The sequence below is a fragment of the Somniosus microcephalus genome, chromosome 6 (genome assembly GCF_052327205.1).
Source record: "Somniosus microcephalus isolate GS21.2 chromosome 6, FLI_Smic_1.0, whole genome shotgun sequence".
Classification (NCBI taxonomy): Eukaryota; Metazoa; Chordata; class Chondrichthyes; order Squaliformes; family Somniosidae; genus Somniosus; species Somniosus microcephalus.
Genome location: NC_140992.1, coordinates 119,212,305 through 119,229,523, shown reverse-complemented (window position 1 = coordinate 119,229,523; position 17,219 = coordinate 119,212,305). Strand labels below are relative to the sequence as shown.

General features: G+C 46.0%; 1 pseudogene; it reads right to left on the bottom strand.

Moving 5' to 3' along the window:
• LOC147116042 (alpha-1,4-N-acetylglucosaminyltransferase-like) overlaps positions 1 to 17,219 on the bottom strand; it is a 160,519-nt pseudogene that overhangs the window by 102,121 nt on the left and 41,179 nt on the right.

Here is a 17,219-nt window from a genome sequence, read left to right as displayed (position 1 = left end):
GTCAGGAAAGAGGATAGGTCGCCTGCGCTCCACTGCGCCAACCAGAACCTTCAGGGCCCCCTCACTGAAGTGCTGCGCTCGCTCCCTGGCCTTCTCCATGGTCGTAGGCGTAACGATGTCGCAGCAGGTCTGTCCAGGCCTAGAATCAGGGCTCCAATGTGCAGGGCATGGCTGCAAGCCATTTTGACCCTCCCCCTTTAAGAGGTGACCGGCGCCAGCGTGTCTGCCTGCAATCGCTAACTGGCCGCACCTGCGCTGTGCCCGTCCTCGGTGGTAGCGCCTCGGCTCACCGGCTTAGCGCCTCAGGATAGTCGTACATCGCCTGCTTTAGCACAGCAACAACCTCTTGGGGCGATGCAACTCAATTTCGGTGAAGGTGGCGGTAAGTTGCGCTGGGCGCTAAATTTAGCGTACGCTCGACTGTAGCGCCCCAAATGTGGCAATACTGAATTTCTAGGCCTATATTTTTAGAATTGTCTCAAAGAGTAAATCTGTATAAACTCGTGAACCCACAAATTCTGTACACACTTTTGTAAGGAGTTGCAAAATTCTGAGGGTTATTCCGGACCCTCATAATATCCGGAAGGTTACAGACTAGTTCAACTTATTAAAAGTACTATCAGGAAGACGGTAACATCTTCAGTCATTCCGTTCCTTTAGGGAGAGATAGCCGGAACCTTTAGACCCATTTAAGCATCTTATGGAATTCATCTATCTCTAACGTAAGTTGAAGGTGAACATCTGGGAATATGCCTGATCTGGGGTAGCCCAAAAGGGCTAGGACTGTAATTATCCCTTCAGATGGCACCCAACGAGTGTATTAACGAGTTGATACAGAACCTATACTTATATTAATAACTATTTCCATGTTGTAGATTGTTAAGTATAGAAGGAGTGTTTACTGACAGTGATTCTAAGACCCAGATTTAAGTCGCCAGAGACGACAAAGACCCTGATCAGGCTTTGTAGAGCTTAAATCTGAACTGCCTCAAAATACCATTGAGGACTAGAAGCTTCTTATAAAGTTCATTTTAAATCCTAACCGAGGTTAGGTCCTGACGACATATTAAGCCCTAACTGAGGTTAGGTCCTGATGAAATATTAAACCCTAACTGAGGTTAGGTCTTGAAGAAATGGCAAATCCTGTTGGAATTGGCCAAGTTTTTTATTAGAAAATGTAAACGACTGCCTTATTTGGGGAAATAATCCTACCCCTGTACCTCCACAAAACCAAGTGATAATTTTTGAAATAGAAGGCTTTGATGCCGAAGGAGCTGTTAGAACTCATGGCACGATTAATGTTGATCCCCAGAACCAAGGGATACAGAATATCCTGTGGGATAACCAAATGAATACACCAAATCCACATAAATCCTTAATTACAAGGTGTACACCTGCACAATTGGGAGGCCTAATGAACGGTGCCCAACAAGGTGGTGGCAACCATGGCCGAATAGCAGGACCCGGAGCAGCCTATGCTACTGGGGGCCAAGGATTCCAGTTAAGGTGGCAAACTCATGATGAAATAAATGACAACAATCTTTGAGAAAACTATAGACAGCTTAGAATCCATTATAATCAATGCCGACAGGCACTAGCTCACTCTTATCTAAATGCTGGAGGCGCAATAATTAATGGTCTAGTAAACCAACCCCAGCAACCACAAATTGAGCCCCTAGGTCAAGTAAACCTGAGCTCTATCTACACAATGGGGTTAATTTTCTGGCCGCCGTCGGGCAGCTTTTCATGCGGCCGGGGGCCGTAAATCGGCGAAAAAGCGGGTCGGGACCCCCCCCGCCTGATTCCCCGCCCCGTCCAACTTTCGGACCGCCGTTTCCCCGCGACCCACTTCAGTCCCGGCCGCCGCTGGCGGGACTGGTCGTCGGCACGCTAATGACCAATTATCAGCTTGTTGAGGTTGTTATTCCGGGGCCATTGCAACTTTGGGGCTTTCCCCACATCAAACCCGCCTGCGGGGAACCCTGCTGCTGAGACCTGGCGTGAAGCTTGCCGGCTTGTTTGCTGTCAGCTGCAGGTCAATCGGAGAAGCTGCGATTTAAAGGGACAGCACTTGTATGTTGAAGGACCTTGTTGTTGCAGGTTTGGGGCGACTTCTTCAAGACTTAGGCACAGCTGTGGAAGGTTGGAGCCTCACACTTCCCCAATGCGATCTCCTGGGAAGCCCCTCTCGCCACCCTCACTCAGCGCTTCCTCAGCGGAGGCATCTACGAGAAGCATGGGACGCCTTTTTTTCCTTCCCTTCTTGCCATTAGAGGATCTCCAGCAGCAGAGGCGGCAGCCACAGAACCAGGAGCAGCAGGATGAGCACCAGGAGCACCAGGCTGCTGCTCGCTCACCTGAAGCTGCACAGGCCAGAAGGGGCCAGCGCATGGAAGTGGCTTGAGAGCAGCTTGCTGCACTTTAGGGGGCCATGGGGACCCGTTTCTGCACTGGCAGTCCTACTCAGAAGGACTTCCATGAAGGTCTGGTTTCTCTGTTCAACACATGGCCAACGCTCCTCAAGAGATGTCATTCTCTTATGAGCACTCACCATGTTTTCCGTATCCTGGCGAGTTATCTCCTCCATGGAGGTTGCCAACCTTTCCATGGTGATGCGTTCATGCGCCAATGAGTCCACAAAGGCTCTGCTCATGGTCGCTATGGACTCCTCCATTCGCTACACACTCGCAGCGGCCCTGGAGACAAAACCTGCCAGAGACTCCTGCATCTGTGCATGGAGATCCATCACCTCTTCTCTTGCGAATGGACCCAGAGGCAGAGGGTCGACATGCAGCGCAGCTGAGCTGAGCTGGCAGAGTCCTGCGCCCTCCGATGAGGACTCTCCACTGCTTCCCTGTCTCCAGAATCTGCTGAGGCTCTCTTGTGAGCTGTGAAACACCAGGTGACAACACTACTCTATGCCCCGAAGGTCCCCCCGAGGTGTGAGTGTCTGCGCTGGTGCTGGGTGCGCTTACCTCTGCTGACACTGCACCCTCAGAGGTTGGAGCTTCCTCTGAGGAGTCTGGCTGCACAGCCTCTTCCTCCTCCACAGTGAGGACGGGGGCTCTGGATGGTACTGTGGGGGAGTACAGGAAGGAGTTAGAGATGTAATGCCAAGGTTCTTCTGATGACTCACAGCGAGTTGGCATCTGCTGACACCTACATCCATGCAGCATTGGTCTCAGTGGGAGGCCTCTTCTTCCCTGACCTAGGGAAGAGGACCTCCCTGTGGGCCCTAACCCCATCCAATAATGCCTGCAGTGAAGCCTCATCGAATTTGGAGGCAGCTCGGGGTCTGGCACTGGCCACAGCTGCTGCAGGCTCCTCTGCCATCCTGTATGGTTCATTTGGAAGCCTTCAGAGGATGCAGTGCTTGCTATGGAGCTTGAAAGCACCACGAATGATGACATCATACTGTGGGGATTTCTGATTCAAATTGGACAATTCGCAAGGCTTCCCACATGCTGGGAATTAATTGGCCACTTGAGGGAAAATTGCATGGAGCTGGCTGACACTTTTTTATGTGTGTCAGAAACCCCACATTCGGGGAAACCCGACCATTTCCCACACAAACCGAAAATCGGGGCCAATGTGTGGTAAACCAGGAAACACCAGCCAGGAAAAAACCTGCTGGATTCTAACTAACCTTGATAAATTGGAAACCTGTTGCCAAAATTGGAATGCTGAACACCTGAGGCAACTACTACAAATGATACTAAGTTCAGACTTAATTCCCCCATTAAACCAGTGCAACAACTGGGTTCAAATATACGCTTATGTTCTCACGGCAACTCAGAGCAGGCATGTAATGTGTTCAATCAAGGAAATACTCACTAATACAGCCACAACTAAAGGGCTGGTAGCTACCTACAGATTAGCAAAGTATGTACACAGGATATTGGAACATTGTTCATGGTTGCCTGGCCAATCAATATCAAAATACCGCTGTCAAACTTGCCTGTGACGGTGCTCTAAATGATTATCGAGATAACCAACAAATGTGGGATAATGTCAATCGCATTATCCAATTAAATCATGACCTCTTAGGCCTACCCCAAACTAAGCCTATAATGAGATCAGAAACTAGGGGGAAAAAAAACGAAGAATATACCTTTGGTACTCAGAAAGAAGGACTGTATAGACCCAAATCTCAAGTCCACCCTGCCCAGACACAAACTCATGGCTCAGGACCCCCAAGAGGGTATTCCAAAAGGTTTACACCCCAACCCACCCAAAATAAGAGACAGATTTTTCCCCAGAAAGATAGGATAGACGAGGGGCTAGACCTCGAAAGGAAAGCGAAGAACAGTAGACACCCTATAGGGACAGCTTATACACTGGCCAAAGTTATCAAAGAGCAATGGGAGAGTGCCGACAAAACTGAAATTGGGATCAAAAAGATTCCCGGCAGAACCAACGTCCACCTCAACAGGAGCATTGTCAAGAAAGTAAGCGGTCCAATAAACCCCATCAGGGATCTGGAAAACATGAAATCCCCAAGAGGGAGGAACAAAAATCAGTTAAAATAATTAAAGATAATACAGCAAATGAACCTCAGCATCTTCAGGATGATCAATCCCAGCACTGAAGGCCAGGCACCCAGCCAGGACCTTTTGAATTTCCCTATACCTTGGCAACCTTGCCCACAAACAAACACAGCTTGATCGAACTTGTCCAGAAGGGGGAGGCAAAGACCTCCTCGAGCAACTCATTAATAAATACTGTCCTTATCTACAAGCCATTCAAATTAATGTGCAAAGATAGAATATCTCTCCATCGTGGAGGATGATAATACGGAAGAGAGAATTAGACAAATGCTTATGAGATTGCTCACAAAATACCATCAAGTTATTTACTGTGATGGACTGTGAATGATGATTAAAAAAGAGACACCCCAACAATCCTCAGCTAGGATGGGGATAGTAGTAGGGACTTTTCGAAATTCCTATTCTTTATATCCAAAAGAATTATTGTTTAAACCCCTTGCCCATAAGACAGTGCAATATGCTGAAGCTGCAGCATTATGGTATGTTTTAAAGAAAGCAGATTTTATTAAACCCACGCTGTGGGAAGAAATTCTCCAATCGAGAATGGAGAAAAAGTGTCAGGTGATTCATATAAACGGGCATACCACTGGAGCAGTACACTCAAAAGGAAACAGCCTTACAGACGAACAAGCAAAATGTTCGGTCTGCATGATACCCCCTCGAGAGGGGCCTGCCAATGTTAGTGTAATCACTAGGGCAGAATGGACAGCTAATCAGGATGAGGAACTGATTCAGCTATTAGACCCAATAACAGAAAATCCACCAGAATGTCCACCAAGGTACTTTTACTCGGAAACCCCTATGGGTATTGTACTAGTTAAGTTGCCCAAAGGAAACCAAGAAGTATCCCCGAGCCACAAACGAGAACAGCTTGTAAAAGAAGCTCACAAGGGCATAAGTCAATCATATTGTAGTGCCAGAATAACATTCTGCAAATTGACCCTCTTATATTGGTGGCCAGGCATGCTTAAAGCCTGTAAAACATAGGTGGAAAATGGTGAGCCAAGCTATATGACTAATAAGTCATCACTAAATTAAGCCACCACCATTTGCTCCTGCGAAAGCTGATGAGCAAATGGGAAAATTCTTTATTGATTTTATTTGACCACTTCCATCATTTTGGGGATATAGACATGTTCTCGATTGTGTGGATGGATGCACTTCCTTATACTGGCTGGTCCCCTCAAATTGTTTTGGAAAACGCACTCGCCAGGGCTATTTCTGATATAATTACTGTAGCTGGTGCACCCAAAATCTTACACTTCGTTAAAGGTGGAGCCTTTGTCTCTTAGGTCTTCAAAGACTATTGCAAACAAAGGGGGATTGGGTTAGAGCACAGCACGCCACGTCAACTGCAATCAGCGGGGCTGGTGGAATGTAAAAAAAATTGGGAAGTAATGAAGTTATTGGTCAAACTGTTGAGAATCAGGGAAATAATTGGACCGCCAGCATTCCGGAAGTACAGCTATCACTCAATAATGTGCCCACATCTGCATCAGGGACAGTGTCCCCTAAGAAACTTCATATTATCTGATGGATGGGGTTGAGATGCATACACTGCTTACCCATAGTTCTTTTATTGCCTCTACGCAATCTGAGTCCTTGAACCGACAGCGACAGTTAGAAAAAGAAAGTAACAGAGGAGATTCATCAAAATGATCAGAGGTTAGGGAAGCAAATAGGCAGAAAAAATTGACATAAATTATGGCAACCCATAGTAAGAGAATGGGTACAGGAAAAGAAGTTCGAGCAGAAACCTGGTATAAGACAGAAGTCGAAACAACCTGTTCAAATACAGTCTGTTATTAATGAAAGAACAGTTCAAATACATGTTAACCAGCTGAATGGCAAGTCTATTTTTAATAAATGTCTCCATAGGCAATATCAAAAGATGTCCTGAAGGATACCGAAAAGGAGGAACAATACAAGGTGTAGTCGTACACTGGTCTTAAAAGACCAAGCTTGGAGCACGACACAGGAAATGTATGCGATTGAAATATTGACGATGGGAAGTCAGAAGGTGTCGCCGACACTTCTACACATTGCTTGGCAACGCATCAGGAATTGGATTTGTGAAAAGCAACAACCAAAACAAGGAAAGATCAATTAGTTATTTCAGCGAAGGAGGAAGACACAACGAATAACAAATTAATCAACTGAGCGCATGGCAAGCCCTTTACCACAACACACATCGGTAAACACGCCAGATCGAAGGAACAGCGTGTAAAGCTTCAACTAGTTTCAACTGATGTTTTCTTGATTCGTATGAATAACTCACCTCTATGGAATGTATATCTGCCGATTGGACATTCTAAGGACATTGTTGTTTTGCTAATTGCATGACTATATACTTATCATCATTCAAAATTGTGTACAATCTATATATATATAACTAGCTGGGGGTGCCGAGGCTTTTTTGAGGGCATGTTGTTGTTGGAAGAGAGAGAGAGAGTGACTGGGGGGAAGAGAGAGAGCGACTGGGGGGAAGAGAGAAAGCGACTGGGGGGAAGAGAGAGAGCAAGAGACTGGGGGGAAGAGAGAGAGCGAGAGACTGGGGGGGAAGAGAGAGAGTGAGAGACTGGGGGGAAGAGAGAGAGCGAGAGACTGGGGGGAAGACAGAGAGCAAGAGACTGGGGGGAAGAGAGGGAGTGACTGGGGGGAAGGGGAATGGGGAGGAAGGGGAAGAGGAAGAGGGAGGAAGGGGAAAGGGAGGAAGGGGAAGGGGAGGAAGGGGAAGGGGGAGGAAGGGGAAGGGGAGGAAGGGGGGAGGATGGGGAGGGGGAGGGTGGGAGGGGGAGGGAGGGAAGGGGAGGGGGAGGGAGGGAAGGGGAGGGAGGGAAGAGGGGAGGGGAGGGGGAGGGAGGGAAGAGGGAGGGGGGTAGCAGGAGGGGGGAGAGGGGAGCGGGAGGGGGGTAGGGGAGGGATGGGGAGGGAAGGGGGGGTAGGGAAGGGAGGGGGGAGAAGCTGGTGGAGGGGGGAGGGAGGAGAGGGGGAGGGGGGAGAGAGGGGAGGGAGAGAGGGGAGGGAGAGGGAAGGAGAGAGAGAGAGGGAAGGCGAGAGAGAGAGAAAGGGAAGGAGAGAGACAGAGAGAGAGAGGGAAGAGTACGGACAGACAGACAGACAGACAGAAGAGCAATTATTATATATATATACTAGTTAGTGGGTGTGATATATAGGCCTCCAAATAGTAATATGGAGGTGAGGGAAGGCATAAAAAGGGAAATTAGAGAAGCGTGCGATAAGAGCACAGCTGTCATCATGGGTGACTTTAATTTACATATTGATTGGACTACCCAAATTAGTAAAAATTCTGAGGAGGAGGAATTCCTGGAATGTTTTCGGGACGGTTATCTGGACCAATATGTCGAGGAGCCGACTCGAGATCAGGCCATTTTAGACTGGGTATTGTGCAATGAGAAGGGACTTATCAGCAATCTTCTTGTACGAGGCCCCTTGGGTCAGAGCGATCATAATATGATCGAGCTCTCAGTCGAGATGGAGAGTGAGGAAATTGAATCAGAGACTCAGGTCCAGAACTTAAATAAAGGGAATTACGAGGGTATGAGACGGGAATTGGGTAAGATTGATTGGGTGGTGTTTCTGGGGGGATTGACAGTGGAGAGACAATGGCAAGCATTCAAAGATAGAATGGAAGAATTCCAGAACATGTTTATACCGGTTTGGCATAAAAATAAACCTAAAAAGGTGACTCAACCGTGGATAACGAGGGAAATTAGGGACAGCATAAAATCAAAAAAAATGGCATATCAACTGGCAAAAAAAAGCACCAGACCGGAAGATTGGGGGCAGTACAGGATACAGCAAAAGAGGACAAAGGGATTAATCAGGAAGGGGAAAATAGAATACGAAAGTAAACTTGCAGCAAACATAAAGACAGACTGCAAAAGCTTTTATCGGTATATCAGGAGGAAAAGACTGGTAAAATCCCAAGTCGGTCCCTTGCAGTCCGATTCGGGAGAATATATAATGGAGAATAAGGAAATGGCAGACCAATTAAACTCATACTTTGGTTCTGTATTCACAAAGGAGGACACAAATAACCTCCCAGGAATATCGGCAAACATAGGGACTAATGAGAGGGAGGAGCTGACAGAAATTAGTATCTCTAGGGATATGGTGTTGGGTAAGTTGAGGGGACTGAAGGCCGACAAATCCCCGGGGCCTGATAAACTACATCCTAGGGTACTTAAGGAGGTGGCCCTGGAGATAGCAGATGCTCTAAGGATCATCTTCCGGAACTCCATTGACTCGGGAACAGTACCCGTGGATTGGAGGGTAGCTAATGTTACCCCAATATTTAAAAAGGGGGGTAGAGAGAAAGCAGGGAATTATAGACCAGTAAGCCTTACATCGGTTGTGGGCAAAATGCTAGAGTCCATTATTAAGGATAAAATAGCGGAGCACTTGACAAATGGGGAAAGGATCGGACAGAGTCAACATGGATTTACAAAGGGTAAATCGTGTTTGACTAATCTGCTGGAATTTTTTGAGGAAGTAACTGGTAAAATAGATGGGGGAGAGCCAGTGGATGTGGTGTACCTTGACTTCCAGAAAGCCTTCGATAAGGTTCCACACAAAAGATTATCATGCAAAATTTAGGCTCATGGAATTGGGGGCAAAGTATTAACGTGGATAGAGAACTGGCTGGCGGATAGAAAACAGAGAGTTGGAATAAACGGCTCGTTTTCGGAGTGGCAGGCAGTGACCAGCGGAGTGCCGCAAGGATCTGTCCTGGGACCCCAGCTGTTCACAATATATATAAATGATCTGGATCAGGGAATTGGATGCAATATTTCCAAATTCGCTGACGACACTAAACTAGGAGGAGGGGTGGGCTCTGATGAGGATGTCAGGAGGCTACAGTGCGATTTGGACAGGTTGGGGGAATGGGCGGATACGTGGCAGATGCACTATAATGTGGATAAATGCGAGGTTATCCACTTTGGGGGTAAAAACAGGAGGGTAGATTATTATCTAAATGGCAATAGATTGGGAGATGGGGAAGTGCAGAGGGACCTGGGTGTTCTTGTGCACCAGTCACTGAAGGAGAGCATGCAGGTGCAACAGGCGATTAAGAAGGCAAATGGTATGTTGGCCTTCATATCAAGGGGGTTCGAGTATAGGAATAGGGATACCTTACTACAGCTGTACAAGGTGCTGGTGAGACCGCATCTGGAGTATTGTGTACAGTTTTGGTCGCCCCATCTGCGGAAGGATGTTCTTGCCATGGAAAGAGTGCAACGGCGATTCACCAGGCTGATACCTGGAATGGCGGGAATGACCTACGAAGAGAGATTAAATAGTTTGGGCTTGTACTCACTGGAGTTTAGAAGATTGAGAGGGGATCTCATCGAAACATATAAAATTATGGCAGGCCTGGACAGGCTGAATTCAGAGAGAATGTTTCCAATGGCCGGGGAGCACAGAACCAGGGGCCACAGTCTAAAAATAGCGGGCAAATCATTTAAAACAGAGATGAGGAAGAATTTCTTCACTCAAAGAGTGGTGAGCCTGTGGAATTCCCTGCCACAGAGGGCTGTGAAGGCTAATTCAATAAATATTTTCAAGAGAGAATTGGATATATTTCTGAAGGCTAAGGGGATTAAGGGTTACGGAGAAAAGGCGGGGACGGGGTACTGAACTGGTAAGATCAGCTATGATCTCAGACGAAGATCAGCCATGATCTCATTGAATGGCGGAGCAGGCTCGAAGGGCCGAATGGCCTACTCCTGTTCCTATCTCTATGTTTCTATGTTTCTAGCTGGGGGAGCCCAGCAGTGCGAGGCTTTTTTGAGGGCATGTTGTTGTTGGAAGAGAGAGAAGGAGCGACTGGGGGGAAGAGAGAGAGGGAAGGAGACAGAGAGAGAGGGATGGAGAGGGAAGGAGAGAGAGAGAGAGAGGGAAGGAGAGAGAGGGAAGGAGAGAGAGAGAGGGAAGGAGAGAGAGAGAGGGAAGTAGAGAGAGAGAGAGAGGGAAGGAGAGAGAGAGAGATGGAAGGAAAGAGAGAGAGATGGAGGGAGAGAGAGAGAGAGGGAAGGAGAGAGAGAGAGAGGGAAGGAGAGAGAGAGAAGGAGAGAGAGAGGAAGGGAGAGAGAGACAGAGAGAGAGAGGGAAGGAGAGAGAGAGAGAGAGGGAAGGAGAGAGAGAGATTGGGAGTGTGAGAGAGAGAGATTGGGAGTGTGAGAGAGAAAGAGATTGGGAGTGTGAGAGAGAGAGAGATTGGGAGTGTGAGAGAGAGAGAGATTGGGAGTGTGAGAGAGTGAGAGAGATTGGGAGTGTGAGAGAGAGAGAGATTGGGAGTGTGAGAGAGAGAGAGATTGGGAGTGTGAGAGAGAGAAAGATTGGGAGTGTGAGAGAGACAGAGATTGAGAGTGTGAGAGAGAGAGAGATTGGGAGTGTGAGAGAGAGAGAGATTGGGAGTGTGACAGAGCGAGAGATTGGGAGTGTGAGAGAGAGACAGATTGGGAGTGAGAGAGAGAGATTGGGAGTGTGAGAGAGAGAGAGCTTGGGAGTGTGAGAGAGAGAGAGATTGGGAGTGTGAGAGAGAGATTGGGAGTGTGAGAGAGAGAGATTGGGAGTGTGAGAGAGAGATTGGGAGTGTGAGAGAGAGAGAGATTGGGAGGGTGAGAGAGAGAGAGATTGGGAGTGTGAGAGAGAGAGAGACTGGGTGTGTGTGAGAGAGAGAGACTGGGAGTGTGAGAGAGAGAGATTGGGAGTGTGAGAGAGAGAGATTGGGAGTGTGAAAGAGAGAGAGATTGGGAGTGTGAGAGAGCGAGAGATTGGGAGTGTGAGAGAGAGAGAGATTGGGAGTGTGAGAGAGAGAGATTGGGAGTGTGAGAGAGAGAGATTGGGAAAAAAAAATAAAAAAATAAAAATAAAAAAAATAAATAAAGCCGGAGAAATAAGTTTTACCTAATTCTACCTAAGTTTCATTTTAGTTAAAGTTAGTTCGGAAAAAGTTTAATTTTATTTAAATTTAGTTCGAAAAAAACCTGAAAAAAGAACAACAAACCCGCGAGGAAAAGGAATAGAAACCCGAGAGAAACGATAAACTACCCGAACCAAGAGCCTGTGAGAGAAAGAGAAAGATAAACCTTTAAGAGCAGCTATATCAAAGATGAACCCCTGAAAAACTCCCAATTTTGGACCTAAAAGTGGGCTAAGGTGGAACACGACACAAAAAAGAGAAAAAAAAAAATTATCTATCTGAGACAAAAAACAAACGACTACAATGAGCAGGGAAATGATATATCCTGAGCAATGCACAAAAAATAAAGCAAAGGAAAAATACAAGTACACAACACTAAAAAATAACCCAGAGATCCTCTACGTTGACTATACCACACACAAAGGGACTAAGCTGAAGAACAACCTCATATTCTACACCGAATACGTCACCTCCTGGAAGGAGACTTTACAAAAACACTACACATACGTCTCCAGTGAAGGTATTGGCAGTGGAGGCAGACTGAAAATATGTAAAGATGGAAACCTAGATAAAGATGACCCCCTGCTAACCATAAGCTACTACAACAAAAATAGAAAGATCATGATACAGGGGAATGTGGAAAATCTGGACTCCTTCGAAAAGGAATTCCCCCAGTTGAAAACTAAGGCAGACACAAAGAGGACCAATGGACAGGAAACAAAAGAGAGTCGAACAGAGGATGATGAGAGCCAAGTGGAGGAAGAAGAAGAGAGACCAGCAGAGGAAAACACCTCCCTGTCCATCTCCACCCCCCCCACACCTCTCAACGAAAACAAAATGATGAAAGAGAATCTGGCCAAACTAGAACTTGATTTCAACGAATACAGAGAAACACTGGCCAAGAATTTGAAGGAGGAATTCAAACAGCTAAAAACGGAACACGAGTCCACCATCCACAAACTGAGAAAGACCATAGAGGAGCAAAGAAATGAGATCAAAGAACTCCGTACTCAACAAAACAAAACGAAGGAGACCGTAGAAAGGCTCAGCAGGCAACACAAACCTCTTAAGGTCCAAAAACCTGAGGACACAAAAACACACACAAGGACACAGAACCCGCCGGATGCCACCCCACACGAAGACACACCGAAAGCCACAAACCCCGCTCCAACCAGCCCTCAGTCGAGTCATGCCCAGACTACTGCTACCCAGTCCTCACACACAGGAACACAAAAACCGACAGATACCCCCCCAAACGATGACACACCGAAAGCCCCAAACCCCGCTCCTGCCACACAACATATCCCAGAAACCCAGCCAACAACCAGCCACCAGGCGAGTCCTACCCAGACTACTGTTACCCAGTCTGAAAAACCAGCCCCTCAGGCGGTCCTGCTGACCGACTCCAACGGAAAGTTTCTGGACCCCCAGAGGCTGTTCCCAGACCATCAAGTCCTGAAAAAATGGTGCAGCAACACAGACCAAGCAATGAAGATCCTGAACAAAGAATCCCTTGGAAGCCCCAAATGGATTGTGATCCACACAGGCACGAACGACCTACGCACCCTACAGGAAGGCACTGCTAGGGCGGTGAGCAGGATGGCGGAAAAGGCCAGCAGGGAATTCCCCGAGGCACGGATCGTGATCTCCACACTACTGCCCAGAAAGGACACCCCAGCCTATATAATCCACAACACCAACAGGGAGATCGACACGAGATGTTCTGTCCTCCCCAACGTCTCCCTGGCCCATCATCCAAACATCAACACAAGGGACCTCTATGACGAAATACATCTACTCAAACAGCGGATGTGGGTCTTCGCAAGAAACCTCATAAACACTGCCAAAAGACGCAGACCTCCCACCCCCTCTACCATTGGGAGACCAAACAGGACCACCAATGTCCCCCACCCCCCTTTACAAAACCAACAACAGAACCGTGCTTTTATACCTGACCCAAGACCCCCCTCTAGACCACAGACTGTAGACCAAGAACTGAGAAAGATCATGACGATGCTGAACAGCCTGATAGAAAGCCGGAGAAATTATTAATATTGTTATTTATCATTATCATTATTGTTATCTTATCAGTATTATTACTATTATTAGATAGATATATGTGCATGCCTCATGAAATTTATACTAAATCATCATTTAGCATTATAGAAAATAGTGTTTCCACACTCATCCCACAAAATAGGTCCATTTTATTTCGTTTTATTGAACTATATAAATGCGTTCTTTCCACATAAGCTGCTGGAATATCCAGGGCCTCCGCTCCTCAACTTTTGGGATGAAGAGTACAGACCCTGAATTCCTAAAAGCTATAAAAGACATTGATATAATTGTGTTAACAGAAACATGGTGCCAAAAGGACGTGCCGACCCACTGTCCTCCAATGTACCATGAAATCATTGTGCCCTCAGTAAAGAACACTAAAACACGCAAGGGCAGAACCTCCGGGGGAATATTGGTGTGGTATAAGGGAGAACTGGACAAACACATCTCACCGGTAAAACAGGGAAAATCACACGTATGGCTAAAACTAGATAAAAATATAGGAATAGCAAAAAAAGATGTTTACTTATGTGCGATCTACATACCTCCAATAGAATCGCCATATTTCGAAGAGGAGTTATTTGATACTCTCCACATGGAAATCAGCCATTTCCAGGCCCAAGGAAAGGTGATAATATGTGGGGACCTAAATGCAAGGACCGGTTGTGAACCTGACTTCATAGACCCACAGGGAAACAACCATGTGTTTGGCCAGACCCCTTTAGATGTCACACCAGCCATCGCAAATCGGAACAATCTTGATCGTGAAATAAATAAAAGCGGTAGGGAGGTAGTGCAACTCTGCCGAGCCTTAGGCCTGTACATAGTTAACGGTAGGTTCAGAGGGGACTCCCTAGGGAGACTCACATACTCCTCAACTCTTGGGTCTAGTGTGGTGGACTATACAATCACTGACCTGGACCCCTGCGATATCAACGCATTCACTGTCAGGCAGCAATCCCCCCTCTCAGACCATAACCAAATAAATGTGTACCTTAAACTTTCTGCCCAAACTACAGACACAAAAAAGGAACCCAGTAAGCTACATAAAATAAACCAGACATACAGATGGGCCCCAGACAGTGGAGATAAATTCATCACAGCACTAAAGTCACCTGATCTCACAAGTAAAATATCAAAATTTAAAGAAAACCCATACGAGATCACCAGAGATGGTGTAAACATGGCCATAGAGGATATAAATATGATCTTCCATGAGGCAGCTGTAAAAGCCGACCTTGTGAAACAGAAGAGGAAGCGTCACAAAAGACAAAATAAAAATAAGAAATGGTTTGACCACGAATGCAAAAATGCCAGAAAAGACCTGAGAAAAATATCAAACCAAAAGCATCGCCAACCAAACAATCCGGACCTACGTACTAGATACAATGAAACCCTCAAAAGATATAAACACACCATTAGGAACAAAACACAAAACTATACCCACAAAATACTCGAAGAAATTGAAAACTCCACCAATCCAAAACAATTCTGGGAAATGTGGAATAACCTGAGTACAACACAATTGCAAGCATTACCAATCCAAGATGGCGACATCTGGAGAACACATTTTGAAAACCTCTACAAAGACATCCCAATAAACGAAACAAACCCAAGTCAACATCAGGTCACAGAAAAACTCCACACATTAGAAGCAACAATTAAAGACAACCAAAACCCTCTAGACTCCCCAATCACATGGAAAGAACTGGCCACAAAAACAAAATCTCTCCACCTAAAGAAAGCCTGTGGCCCAGACAACATCAAAAATGAAATGCTCAAGTTCAGCAATATGGAGATGCAGGGTGCGGTACTCAAATTATTCAACATCATATTACGTTCAGGCTGTTTTCCCGATATCTGGTGCCAAGGACTAATCTCCCCCATATATAAAAGTGGAAACAAATCAGACCCAAATAACTACCGCGGCATCTGTGTCAACAGTTGTCTAGGGAAGTTATTCTGCAGTATTCTAAATAGTAGATTACTTGATTTTCTTAACAAACATAATATCCTCAGAAAAAACCAAATAGGCTTTCTTCCAAAACACCGCACCGCCGACCATATCTATACCCTTCACACCCTCATTGAAAAACATATACACCAAACAAAAAATGGGAAAATATTCACCTGTTTCATCGACTTCAAGAAAGCCTTTGACTCTATATGGCACGAAGGGCTCTATTATAAACTTCTTCAGTGTGGAATAGGGGGCAAAGTCTATGACCTTATTAAATCAATGTATCTGAAAAACAAATGCGGGGTCAAAATTGGAGACAAACGCACCGATTTCTTCACCCAGAGAAGAGGCGTCCGGCAGGGCTGCAATTTGAGCCCGACCCTGTTCAACATATACATAAATGAATTAGCAGACATGCTGGAGCAAAGCGAGTCACCAGGTCTCCGTCTCCTGGATGGAGAAGTGAAATCCCTGTTCTATGCGGACGACCTGGTTCTGCTGTCTCCCACAGAACAGGGATTACAGCAACAACTAGACCTACTCGACAAATACTGCCAAAATTGGGCTCTAACAGTAAATCTAAAGAAAACCAACATCATGATTTTTCAAAAAAGGCCCAGATGTCAGGAAAACAAATACCAGTTTACCCTCAGTGATACCACTATAGGACACACTATGAGCTACACCTACCTTGGTCTAACTATTACAGCATCAGGGAGCTTCAGCATAGCAGTGAATGCACTAAAAGAAAAAGCCCGAAGAGCCCTATATGCAATAAAAAGAAAATTCTACAACATCCAAATCCCAATCAAAATCTGGCTCAAAATATTTGACAGCATAATCCTGCCCATTGCACTGTACGGTAGTGAAGTATGGGGCCCGCTAAATCACCAAAGCTACACTAAATGGGAAAAACACACAATAGAAGCCCTACATGCAGAATTCTGCCGAAGCATCCTTCGCACCCAAAGAAAAACGCCAACAAATGCATGCAGAGCCGAACTAGGCAGATACCCACTGATAATAAACATCCAAAAACGAGCACTAAACTTCCTAAATCACCTCAAATCTAGCTCCCCAGACACCCTTCATTTCAAAGCCTTTCAGACCCAAGAACTAAACCCAGAAAAGAGTCCCCTGAGTCAGCTGCTACTGAAACTAAGTACTCAGCCGGACCCTGACCAGCCCCAGACCAACACAGCCGTCCAAACACCAATCCGAGTGAACCAAATCATTAAAAAATGCAAAGAAACCTACCTGGAACATTGGAACAAAATAACTGAAAGCCAAAGCAGATTAGAATGTTACCGGGCCCTAAAAAGAGAATATAAACTGGCAGACTACCTCACGACCATCAGGGACACAAAACAGAGACAGACCCTCACCAGGTACAGACTAAGCGACCACCAACTGGAAATTGAAAAAGGCAGATACAAGAAATCCTGGCAGCCTAGAGAGAATAGAATATGCGATCAATGTCTGGCCGGCGAGGTTGAAACAGAGATGCATTTCCTCCTAAAATGCGAAAAATTCAACACATCAAGAAACATATTATTCAACAAGCTAAGCCAAACAACCCCAGATTTCAAGGAATTGGATGACCTGTCAAAATTGAGATTAGTCCTAGGAGAAGGAGACAGACCATACCTTGGGGCCAAATATGTAACAACATGTCACAACCTGAGGACTGTTTAAAAATTAAGAC